Raw genomic sequence first — 12,777 nt, 5'->3', positions numbered from 1 at the left:
TTGATCCTCTTTCAGTTTTCAGAAGAATCTGTCTCATACAGTAACTTACCTTGAAGACCTGTAGTAGGATCATTGAAAGCAGCAGTCCTAAATGTGTATAAATCTACAGACATTTGAAGATTGTTTTATGATCAGATCTCCTCTATGACAGAAAGTACTTCACATACAGATAACTCCATTAGCACTGTGTGAAATAAAGTCAAAATTGTATTGCACTGTGTGATGAACACCGTGTCACTGATCCTAGTCTACAACAAGTGTTCACAGTTTTTCATTGGCATATCCTTTTGTAACAACACTAAATCTCTCTGCAACACTTGATCCATGGTATGCATTATCTAGATTCCAGAGTGTGGCAGAAGATGTTAGGAACAGTAAGGGCCAGGATTGAATCAGAAACCCTGACATAATCAGATTTGAAGCAGTCTACATCAGTAGGTCCTATCAGAAGTTGGATAGATCTATGATATCCTTTTTTGTTGAAAGATAATACGTGGCATCTTGAAGCAAGCCCTTGCAACAACCCCTATAATCATGAAGGACAGTGGTGCCTCTTGGAGAATGTATTGAAGGAGGAAACAAAGAGGACTCTGATCTTGATTGGGTCATTGGGCACTTTGATGTGTTATGCCAAGATCTTATGAAGGATGGTCTTATGAATATAGATGCCTGGATTGGGTGATTTAATGCGTTGGTTGCAGTCATCTAGCAATGAAGGATAATGTAGCTATTTTGGGACAATATCATGGGCGGATTTCTTCACTGTGGTTAAAGAAGGACCATGATGATTCTTCCTCTCATTTTAGAAATCCCTTAGCAAATCTGAAATTTCTGAAATTTATCTTGTTTCTTAAATTTGGCTATGGAGGAATAAGTAGAGGATATTTGTTGATGTGGATGGTCTTCTTTTCATGGACAAATATTTGTAAAGCTTTGAATGGATGCATGGTGATCTAAGTAAGTGTTCTTTCTTCATCTTGGTTGTGTTTATGTTGATGGTTATTAAATAGTCACCAAAGTGTTGCAACTTGTTGGTATTTTTTTTTTATCTCATTGTCCCTCTTGAACAAGTCCTTCATTGAGCTCTTTTGAAAATTAGCTAATTGTAAGCTCACTCCCTTATCCATCTTTGTAGATTGTAGGACGTGTAGGTCAAACCTCTAAGGGACACAAGTGGGTCTCCCTTAGTCTTTGAACCTAATTCATTCCATTTCTCTTCAAGTGTGTTGATCCTTGACCCCATATGCCCCCAAAAAATATATCGGCAAGCTAGGCACCGATCTTCTATTCTACATCACCCGTTTCTTTCATAAATCCTTTATTATGTTTTATTGGGGCTTACTCTCTGAAATCATCTTGTGATTCCTTGATTGTGCATGTTTGTGGATCTACCCTTTGAACTCAAATATGGAAATTACCTTAAGAACCCTAGAAATCCTATCTTCCACCTTAGACCCTAATTGTTCGATCCTTTGATTGCTGGTAATAGAAGTAGAATCCTTAGGGGTCTCTTGACTTGGTTTGACTGGGCCATTCAATCCCTAAGATCTAATAGGAGAACCCCCCTTGAGCTAGAGGAAAGCCAACTAAAAGTGAGATGAAGGTTGGAGATGTGACAATGGCCCTCTCCTAATTACACAATGGGTCTTGCAATTGAGCTTTAGAATGTTATCTGAAGAAGTTACTGTAACATGAGTATAGCACCTATAGGGTACTCATCACCCCCAAGGGCTGAGATATGCTGAAAGTAGGAGGCAATTATTTTCGTAAATTTGGAGGGTCCTTGCAAGGTCTGCAATAGCCTCTGAAAGATGTAAGGCAAAGTGTATATTTATTGCAGTGGGATCACATACTAAGTGTAACATTCTAGTATTAAATATTGTGATGAATGAGTTGTTTTTTGGTATTTTGAACAAATTTACAGTTTGAAGGCTGCCAAAAATTGACAGAATAGCTTTTTTGCTAGTTCTCCTTATTAATCCATTTTAAATTGGGGGAAAACTACTTATCACATTTCCATTGGCAGATTCTGTTGAATTGGGTGGAGTTGACATCGCAGACTATGGAATTTTCCATGAGGCTAAGGTAATCATACATTGAGATAACACCCTTATTTAAATTTTAAATAACCCATCTTACTTTTCACCTCTATGGCTGAAGTCTTCACTACTTCTCATTGTTGTTTTTGCAGGTGCAAAAAGCAATTACATTTGCAAGAAAAGCACATGCTGGTCAGATGAGGAAAACAGGGGATCCGTATTTGACTCACTGTCTCCATACCAGCAAAATTCTAGCTGCTCTAGTCCCATCCAATGGCCAAAGGGTATGATGAGCATAAAATTATATCTTTGAACTATGCATATGTAGCCTAGAACTATGTAGCTTTTTGCAACAGAATTTTCAGTCAACCCATATACACACAATATGTGTGTATGTGTATGTGTATCTACACACACATTTATATAATCTAAAAGCATTGGCTGTGGAAATTTCTGGAATATACATAGGTTCTTTAAATGCTCTATTTATAATTGCTTCACTTTCACATCATAGCATGAACTGAACTGTTTGTAAGCCATCAACTTTATATTTGCACAATTGTACTTTATTCATGATTGGTGTACTTTTGTAACATAGCATGAATTGTTTGTAGGTTGTGAACACTGAATACTATAGTGGCAGGTATACTTCAATAACCTCTGAAAGATGTAAGGCAAAGTGTATATTTATTGCAGTGGGATCCCATACTAAGTGTAACATTCTAGTATTAAATATTGTGATGAAAGAGTTTTTTTTGGGTATTTTGAACAAATTTATTTGAAGGCTGCCAAAAATTGACAGAATAGCTTATTTCCTAGTTCTCCTTATTAATCCCTTTTAAATTGGGGGAAAACTACTTATCACATTTCCATTGGCAGATTCTGTTGAATTGGGTGGAGTTGACATCGCAGACTATGGAATTTTCAATGAGGCATTATACATTGAGATAACACCCTTATTTAAAGTTTAAATAACCCATCTTACTTTTCACCTCTATGGCTGAAGTCTTCACTACTTCTCATTGTTGTTTTTGCAGGTGCAAAAAGCAATTACATTTGCAAGAAAAGCACATGCTGGTCAGATGAGGAAAACAGGGGATCCGTATTCTATGTCACAAGGTTCGTCGAACTTTAACCTTGAGGTTCGAATTTTGGCGAACCTTAAATTTGTTTTGAGGTTCGATGAACCTCATTGAACCTCATAGCCATTGACCAAGTCCATAGATCAAAACTCATAACTTCATGTCACAACTCAAGCTTGTAATTTATCCCTGCAGTTTCCATGTCCATGATAACATTTTTGATATTTTGAGAGGAGTTTTCGGTGGAAATCACATCATAATTCATTTGTCGATGTGTTTTGAACCAACCGCACTATCCTGACGATGAACCACACTGGTTGGTTCGAAACGTGTCGACAAATGAATTATGATGTGATTTCTGCCGAAAACTCTAAAAAATATTGATATGGATCACAGAAGCCTAAATTCAACCACATTTTTGATGTTTACTGATGTTGTTTTCTTACTATTTTATCCTATAATTCATTTTAAATTTATATATATATATATATAGACGAACCTAATGGCGAACCTCATCAAAACATTCGAACTCAAACCAAACCTAATCATTGCCGAACCTGAACTCGAACCCGAAACATGTGACATTGTCCGTATTTGACTCACTGTCTCCATACCAGAAAAATTCTAGCTGCTCTAGTCCCATCCAATGGCCAAAGAGTATGATGAGCATAAAATTATATCTTTGAACTATGCATTTGTAGCCTAGAACTATGTAGCTTTTTGCAACAGAATTTTCAGTCAACCCATATACACACAATATGTGTGTATGTGTATGTGTATCTACACACACATTTATATAATCTAAAAGCATTGGCCGTGGAAATTTCTGGAATATACACAGGTTCTTTAAATGCTCTATTTATAATTGGTTCACTTTTGCATCATAGCATGAACTATTTGTAAGCCATCAACTTTATATTTGCACAATTGTACTTTATTCATGATTGGTGTACTTTTGTAACATAGCATGAATTGTTTGTAGGCTATGAACACTGAATACTATAGTGGCAGGTATACTTCATGATGTCATAGATGATGCTGGAGAAAACCTGAGAAACATAGAACAGGAATTTGGAGATGATGTTGCAAGCCTGGTTGATGGTGTCTCAAAGTTAAGCTACATCAATCAGGTAATTCCCACTTTTATATCCAAAATTAACTCTTTTTATTTTTATTTTTATTTTTTAATCTAGGGTAGAATGCTCCAAGTTGTCTCTCCCCTTCTGCATATTTTAAGGCCACAATGAACAAAGTTATTTTAAATTTCTATTTTTTTCAACTAGCTATAATTCATGTATTCCAATTAGATAAATTACTTGTCGACATGCCTTAGGTCAATGAATTTCCTTTTTGTATATTTACAGTGACCTTTGGTGATCATTTATTTTGTTTGTTCAATTATTTGTTCTCTTTGTTCAATTTATTCCTGAATTGAGCATGCACTTGTCTGCCTTTCTGAGTCTTCCAAAATTGCTAGAGGACTTAAGCTATTGATCCATCCGTTGTAAAAACCCATTAGAGTAAATGAAGCCATTGTATGACACATAGATTAGGTAGGTGGTGCTACTGATGTATTCACAGATTCTATGCAGCCACAAAGATGTTCTAGCCTTGACTGCTGGAAGGACAGTTTTGCTCTAGCAGTTCTTTAGGGCCTTGCTTTCAGATATCACGTATGGTTGCAGTCTAGACTGACAGATAATACGATCCAAATTGTGTTGGTGTTTTTATAGTTACAGATAATGAGCAGGACACTCAAAACAACTCCAGCTGTATCATTGGGTTACAATTGACACATAGCAACATAGAGTCATACTTTTCTAGGACATTTATTTTTCTATATTACGTGACTTGCAATGAAACTAGTTTGTACATTTTAGATACTTTACTTTAGACCAATGATGGTAATGTTTTCTGCAGGCCACTGTTATTGTTTGGATTCGTATGTACAAACCAATCCTGTTATCATAAGGAAATTCCTGGCTGCAAAATGTAGGGGAGTCCAGATAACTACAGGAAACAAGCCACTGTCACCTTGTTGGATTCTTTTCACTTCAAAGTTAGGGCATAGTAGCTTTAGGGGGTATCCTTAGATGATATAAAAGGCCAACTTGAAATCATTAATGATTAGTAGTACCTGAAATAGATAAGTAAAGCTGCTGTTCTGTGTAAATATTTGGTAGTAAATTGTGTGGGCAGAGGGTAGAAAACACTTGAAAAATGATAAAAACACATGGTAAACTATGCAGGGAAATACAAGTCTAAACTAGGCACAGACTGATGCAAAAACACATGGTAAACTATGCAGGAAAATATAAATCTAAACTAGGCACATAGACCAATGCAAAACAACACTGAAAATTGTTAATCACTGTCTAAAGATGAACAACAAGCTGTTCTACTCTGGTTTATGTAAGGATTCACTAATTAATTGCTGTTTTTGTATTTAGAAGTTTTCCTATGCACACAGGGAGAGGAAGGGGTATAACTCCTTTCTCTTTCTGCAATAAATATAAAATATCAGCAAGTTAAGCTTGCTGCTTTTTTTGCAAGAAAACTAAAGAAAATGTTTGTTTTGAATGATTAAAGTAACCAAGTATTTGACCGATGCCTTATATCAATATGGAGTCAAATAATGAATGAAAGAAAGCGAGTAGGGCTAACAAAAGTTATTTGATTCCTACTATTCAATTACCTATTAAGCATGCAAAAAAAACAAGAGTCGATGGATAATAGAATTTCTTACACAAATGAACAAAAGTAATGGTTGCCAAGAAAGTAGATGATATATATTTAGGAAGAAAGTATGAATGATATTTTAAAGTGATTGGTGTGTTCTTATGTTAATTTTAGGTATGTTCTATGCTTAGAGCAATTTATTTCAATTTTCCCAGTTAGCTCAATATCTTTTCCAGATTAGCAATCACATCAGCATAATAGTAAATTGCAGATAGAACATAAACACAAATCGCAGAAGACAAGCCAAGACAAGAGGACACAAGATGTGGCGCTAGCCAGGGACAAACCCCAATGTGGGGAAACCCTTGATCAATTCTTCTTATATGTTCTTCAATAGTTCAGCAGAGAGAAAGAGAGAGAGTACATATACATCAGAAGTCAACTCTTTGACTAGACAAGATAAGAGCAGAGATCTTCTCTAAGATGTCTCATGAGGTAGCTGATATGGACTCAAGTGATTCCATCACCTTGCTATACCTATCACAGTGCTGCACCATCATACCTTGTCCATCATCACTGAGCTGCACCATCATACCTTGTCCATCATCACTGAGCTGCACATTGCTGCTCCACTGCTGAACTGTACCTCATCATGCTGTACCCAACATGCTGCTCTTCATCATCATGCTGCACTGTTCATCATGCTGCACCACTGTCACTAAGCTGCTCTTCATCACAAGCTCCCATCACCGGGCTGCACTCAATCATTATGCTGCACTACACTGCTGTCTCTAACACCATGCTGCATCCAACTGCTGCATCTAGATATGTAGCTGCATCCATCGCTGTATCTAAACATGTTGCATCCAACCATGTAGTATCCAACCATTGTGCTGCATCTTCCAAAATGTTGTCCACCTCCTGCATAAGGAGGGACACTACTTCTGTCATGCTGCCACACTGCCTTAGCTGCTGGCTATGGCCTACGGCCTAGCCCAGCAGCAAGATAAACTATGATCCTAGGATACTCACAAGGCTGTCATCAACATGTGGCCATTGAAATACAAAGCTGATCTGTGTGCTATTAGAGCTTCTTCTCATCAAGGTATGGAGGTTTCTCATGCTGTAGCAGTTCCTCTAGCCAGCATAGTAGAGCCCTCCTAAACTGCTGATTAGAACTTCTTGTGACAACGTATAGGATCTCCTCATAAAACATTTGAAGGGACTTCTCCCTTCAACGTGGCTGGTCTTCAGGACTGCGGCCAAGATGTGCACCTAAAACACATTCTTTAGGACTGTAAACAATGTCTCTTTCTTACAGCGGATTAGTGGTATAGAAGACTGCAGCTAGGGCTCATTTGAGGCTTCTTTGGACAGCGTATGGAGGCCTCCTTGCTGCGTTGAGGAGCCTCAAGGAAAGAGAAAGAGTCTCTATCTACAGTGACAAGAACTGTGGCTAAGGCATGAAGGACCTGCGGCTAGGGCAGGATAGGACTGCGTATTAGGGCAGCGTGTATAGGCCTCCTTCACCGTGCTAGATCTCCCTACTTGAACTGTGGCTAGGCATCATGAACTGCAGCTAAGTCTCCTTGTTTGAATGGCGGTTAGATCATCTTCTTTAGGACTGCGATTAAGTCTCCTTGTTTGAATGGTGGTTAGATCACCTTCTTTAGGACTGCGGCTAGGGCAATATTAGATCTCTTCTTGACTGCGACCAGACTGTGGCTAGGGCTCCTTGTTTAGTCTCCTTTCCTCCTGCGTCTAGAGCTTCCTCCTCTTAGACTTCTCTTCCACTAAAACCCAAAACAAGTGGAGAGAAATCAAGAGTGAAGTGTGTCCAAATAACTATCAAGCCACCTCCTTTTATACTAAAACGTTGAGCACAAGTGGGGGTTATTTGGTCGCTGGCTGACCTTGACGAATTGTCCCATAACACAGATAAATTCATATCTTCATGAATACTTATCTGAATCGGATGATATTTAGATCAATCCTACACCTCTCGATGAGAGGGATCCAAGAAAAATATCTGTTGCCATAAATAAGATGACCCACATGGAGTTTGGCCCTAGTTGCCAATTTTAACACTCCCTCTCAGCTAGGGAGAACTCCATCAATTTTAACACTCCCTCTCAGCTAGGGAGAACTCCATCCGCTGATCCATCTGCCAGACTGTACTATCTTTGCCATCAGTGCCCTGCAATGCTTTGCTCTGCTCTGTTGAACCATGAAAAAGAAGAATTGATCGAGAATGTCTCATACCATTCTCTACTGACCCGAAGTCAGTCCCATATGAAGAGAGTGTGTCATACCACTCTTACTGATCCTAGATCAGTTCCAAAAGAGAGTGAGTTATATCACTCTTACTGATTCGAAGTCAGTTTCATTGATTCCAGATGAATATCACAAGAGGGTGTCTCAAACCACTCATATTGACCCGAAGTTAGTTTCATTGATCCTAGATCAATATCAAAAGAGTGTCTCAAACCACTCATACTGACCTGAAGTCAGTTTCATTAATCCCAGATCAATATCATCCTAGCATAGGGAGTACGGTAGTAACACGATGCGTCCATCGGTACTACTATGGTCCCTATCCTCATTTCCCTGCTCATTGGCCAGATGAGAGGTACTTCCCATGAGTCCCAGATTGCATGGGTAGGATGTCTCAGCAGGAGAAGGATGAACCACTCATCCTGCCTACATGTCGCAAGGGGTATCCCAGGGGAAGGCTGAACCACTCACCCTGTACACAACAAATCACTAGGGGAAGGCTGAACCACTCACCCTATGATTGTGTCTCGGCAGGAGAAGGATGAACCACTCATCCTGCCTACATAGCAAACCACTAGGGGAAGGTTGGACCACTCACCCTATGGTTGCTCATCGCTCCACGATGTACCCCCAAGCCCCCCGGAGCTCCCAGAGCTCAATGTCCATATCATATAGGACCCTTAGGAGAGAGTCTCTCCATGACTCCTAGTCGTTCTCAGAAAGTCACAAATTTGACCTTTCCCAGGGGCTTCGACAGAATGTCGGCGACCTGCACATCAGTCCCAATGCGATGGAGCCTTCTTGCTCATCAATGTACCATATCCCAGATAAAGTGGTACCTGATGTCTATATGCTTGGAGCGATCATAGAATACGAGATTCCTCAATAATCGAATCCCCCTCTAGTTGACACAAAAGATCATGGTGGTATCCATCATGTGTCCAAACAGCTCACTGAAGAGCTTCCTTAACAAGGCACACGAGGTCATACTCATAGCTATGTATTCGGCCTTAGCGGTGCTCAAAGAAACCGTCTTCTGCTTCCTGCTCATCCAGGATAACGTAGCAGAACCCGAAGAGAACCAACACTTAGAAGTGCTCTTGCAATCCTCCACACTGCCTGTCCAGTCAGCATTCGAATAATCATGCAGCTTCACATTTTCGACAGTGTATCTCAATCCATGAGAAATTGTGCCCCGAAGATATCTCAGAAGATTCTTGGCACCAATCCAGTGAGGCTTAACCATATATGAGCTCAACATGCTAACTACAAAACATATATTCGGACGAGAGTTCAACAAGAACATCAATGCTAGAATGAGTTTATGAAACTCAAAGGCATTTCCCAAATCAGGTCTGGCATCCCTACCACATAACTTCTGAAAGTGAAGCTCCATCGAGGTAGTCACGGGCTTGCAGTTCACCATTCCAAATCCGGAATCCAACTCCCTCTCACTTTTTCAAATGAGAGGGTCTGCACCTGTTAGAAAGAGGTCGTCCTCAGAAGGTGCCAGTATGAGAGGTCTATTATCCACAACCTTCAAGCAAAGGTTTGGATCGACTTCACTCCTAGTGAATCTCAGCTTCATCAGACAACTATCAATCCTCTCATATCGAGCTCGGGGTGTTAGCTCTAAATCATAAAGAGCTTTCTTCAACTTGCATACATGAGATTCCTGATCATGAATCTCAAACCCCTCGGGTTGTTCCAAACCTATGGACCTACTACATGAGGGGAATGGTCCCCTTGTAAGTTTTTTCTTCTGTACATCTCAGACATGTACCTTCATGCTCTTCTTGAATTCAGGCATCCCTATCACCATCTGACTCGCATCGGGTAGGGCCCCATAAGCAGACCTCTGGTGCTATAGATGAGATGTGTGAACTGACATGGTCCCCAATGGACTTCTTGCAACTTGATACAAATTGCCAATCCTGAATAAAAGCATTTTTGAAAATTCCATTTTCAAACACGTACCTTTCCATCAATGAATGCCACCTTGAAACCTTTGACTTCCATTGCCGAAATGGACACCAGGTTCTTCTTGCGATCAGGTACATAAAGAGCTTCTTTTAAATGAATCGAGTTACCCTCATTCAATTGAGGGGTAACATTCCCTACACCCTTTCCGAGATAGGTGGCATTGACTCCAAGTATAATCCCACGATTGTTTCCATCTCTACCAAATTAGAGAGAGCACCCTTCTATCTGATGAAGTGCCTTGAAGCACTACAATCAATAAGCCAGATTCCCAAAGAGTCTGGAGGAGAGGGCCAACAACATTTGATTCTTCATACCTGGGGTTCCTTGCTTTCTTTGAAGAGTTGGCCATTTCCTTGATGACCTGCATTCCTTTGATCATTGAAGATGTCCATGGAATGATTGTTATCATCATCAAGTGATGTGTCTGTACCATTTAGTCACTCCTTCGCATAATGACCGAACTTATTGCAAGCAAGGCATCTGCCTTTCCTTCCACTCTTAGATCCGGACTTCCCATTGAAGTGATCTTTAGGTAGGCCATCAGATGCTTCCGCTATGCAACTCGAATAATATTCTTTGTTTCGACTTCACCCTTGGTGAATTTGAAGAGGGATGAGGAATCCATTGATCCTTTTGTCCTTTCCAACTGTCTTCGGTGATTGCTCTTTCACTCTTGCTTGGGCTTTGTCTTCGCCTCAACCTTGATACCATGTTAATTTTAGGTATGTTCTATGCTTAGAGCAATTTATTTCAATTTTCTCAATTAGCTCAATAACTTTTCCAGATTAGTTATCACATCAGCGTAATCGTAAATTGCAGAAAGAACATAAACATAAATCGCAGAAGACAACCCAAGACAAGAGGACACAAGATGTGGCGCTAGTCAGGGACAAACCCCAATGTGGGGAAACCCTTGATCAATTCTTCTTATATGTTCTTCAATAGTTCAACAGAGAGAGAGAGTACATATACATCAGAAGTCAACTCTTTGACTAGACAAGGTAAGAGCAGAGATCTTCTCTAAGAAGATGTCTCATGAGGTAGCTGATATGGATTAAAGTGATTCCATCACCTTGCTATACCTATCACGGTGCTGCATCATCATACCTTGTCCATCATCACTGAGCTGCACCATGCTGCTCCATTGCTGAACTGTACCTCATCATGCTGTACCCAACATGCTGCTTTTCATCATCATGCTGCACTGTTCATCATGCTGCACCATTGTCACTAAGCTGCTCTTCATCACAAGCTCCCATCACCAGGCTACACTCAATCACTATGCTGCACTACATTGCTGTCTCTAACACCATGCTGCATCCAACTGCTGCATCTAGATATGTAGCTGCATCCATCGCTGTATCTAAACATGTTGCATCCAACCATGTAGTATCCAACCATTGTGCCGCATCTTCCAAAATGTTGTCCACCTCCTGCATAAGGAGGGACACTACTTCTGTCATGCTGCCACACTGCCTTAGCTGCTAGCTATGGCCTACGGCCTAGCCCAACAACAAGATAAACTATGATCCCACAGTCCTAGGATACTCACAAGGCTATCATCAACATGTGGCCACTGAAATACAATGCTGATCTGTGTGCTATTAGAGCTTCTTCTCATCAAGGTATGGAGGTTTCTCATGCTGTAGCAGTTCCTCTAGCTAGCGTAGTAGAGCCCTCCTAAACTGCTGATTAGAACCGCTTGTGACAGTGTATAGGATCTCCTCATAAAACATTTGAAGGGACTTCTCCCTTCAACGTGGTTGGTCTTCAGGACTAAGGCCTCCTTGCTGCGTTGAGGAGCCTTCTTTAAGGACAGGGAAAGAGTCTCTATCTACGGTGACAAGAACTGTGGCCAAGGCATGAAGGACCTGCGGCTAGGGCAGGATAGGACTGCGTATTAGGGTAGCGTGTATAGGCCTCCTTCACCGTGCTAGATCTCCCCACTTGAACTGCGGCTAGGCATCATGAACTGCGACTAAGTCTCCTTGTTTGAATGGCGGTTAGATCACCTTCTTTAGGACTGCGGCTAGGGCAGTATTAGATCTCTTCTTGACTGCAACCAGACTGTGGCTAGGGCTTCTTGTTTAGTCCCCTTTCCTCCTACATCTAGGGCTTCCTCCTCTTAGACTTCTCTTCCACTAAAACCCAAAACAAGTGGAGAGAAATCAAGAGTGAAGTGTGTCCAAATAACTATCAAGCCACCTCCTTTTATACTAAAACATTGAGCACAAGTGGGGGTTATTTGTTTGCTGGCCGACCTTGACGAATTGTCCCATAACACAAATAAATTCATATCTTCATGAATACTTATCGGAATCGGATGATCTTTAGATCAATCCTATACCTCTCGATGAGAGGGATCCAAGAAAAATATCTGTTGCCATAAATAAGATGACCCACATGGAGTTTGGCCCTAGTTGCCAATTTTAACATCTTACCTGTCAAGGAATGATATTTTAGTGAAGCATCTAAAACATAGTTTTAAAACTAGGTTGGTCTGGCTCGGAATCGGCTTGGTTGACCAAGCCATACCCCTGCCCAAATTGACTAGGTCAATTATCCTGTTCTACGGTCGGTCCGTTATTGAACCGACCGAGTTGGTCACCGATTCGGTATTTGACCGGTCGGACTGACTGAGCCCAACTTAAACCAATCAGTGTCGACGGCTGGAAAAAAATGGGATAGACAAACTTGAATTCAATTTTTTTGTGTTTAAA

General features: G+C 40.4%; 3 long non-coding RNA genes across 4 annotated transcripts in view; all 3 read left to right on the top strand.

The window, feature by feature from the left end:
* The window catches only part of LOC149155451 (uncharacterized), a 36,303-nt gene extending 34,219 nt beyond the window's left edge, over positions 1-2,084 (top strand). For both annotated transcript variants that reach the window (XR_016263643.1, XR_016263644.1), the window contains one exon: positions 2,027-2,084. This is a non-coding gene — a long non-coding RNA (uncharacterized LOC149155451). The remainder of the gene's footprint in view (positions 1-2,026) is intronic.
* A 113-nt stretch (positions 2,085-2,197) lies between these two features.
* LOC149155450 (uncharacterized) lies at positions 2,198-2,972 on the top strand. Its single transcript, XR_016263124.1, has 3 exons — positions 2,198-2,323; positions 2,654-2,682; positions 2,919-2,972. It is a non-coding gene; the product is annotated as an uncharacterized LOC149155450 (long non-coding RNA).
* An 80-nt stretch (positions 2,973-3,052) lies between these two features.
* The window catches only part of LOC149155449 (uncharacterized), a 49,492-nt gene continuing 39,767 nt past the window's right edge, over positions 3,053-12,777 (top strand). Inside the window, exons 1-2 of the long non-coding RNA XR_016263592.1 lie at positions 3,053-3,158; positions 4,154-4,251. This is a non-coding gene — a long non-coding RNA (uncharacterized LOC149155449). The remainder of the gene's footprint in view (positions 3,159-4,153; positions 4,252-12,777) is intronic.

This window comes from Pinus tabuliformis, chromosome 9 (genome assembly GCF_031772625.1).
Source record: "Pinus tabuliformis cultivar Carrire ecotype Pingquan chromosome 9, CPIR1, whole genome shotgun sequence".
Taxonomy (NCBI): domain Eukaryota; kingdom Viridiplantae; phylum Streptophyta; class Pinopsida; order Pinales; family Pinaceae; genus Pinus; species Pinus tabuliformis.
The sequence above is the reverse complement of the archived record's forward strand: the minus strand, read 5'-3'. Positions and strand labels throughout refer to the sequence as shown.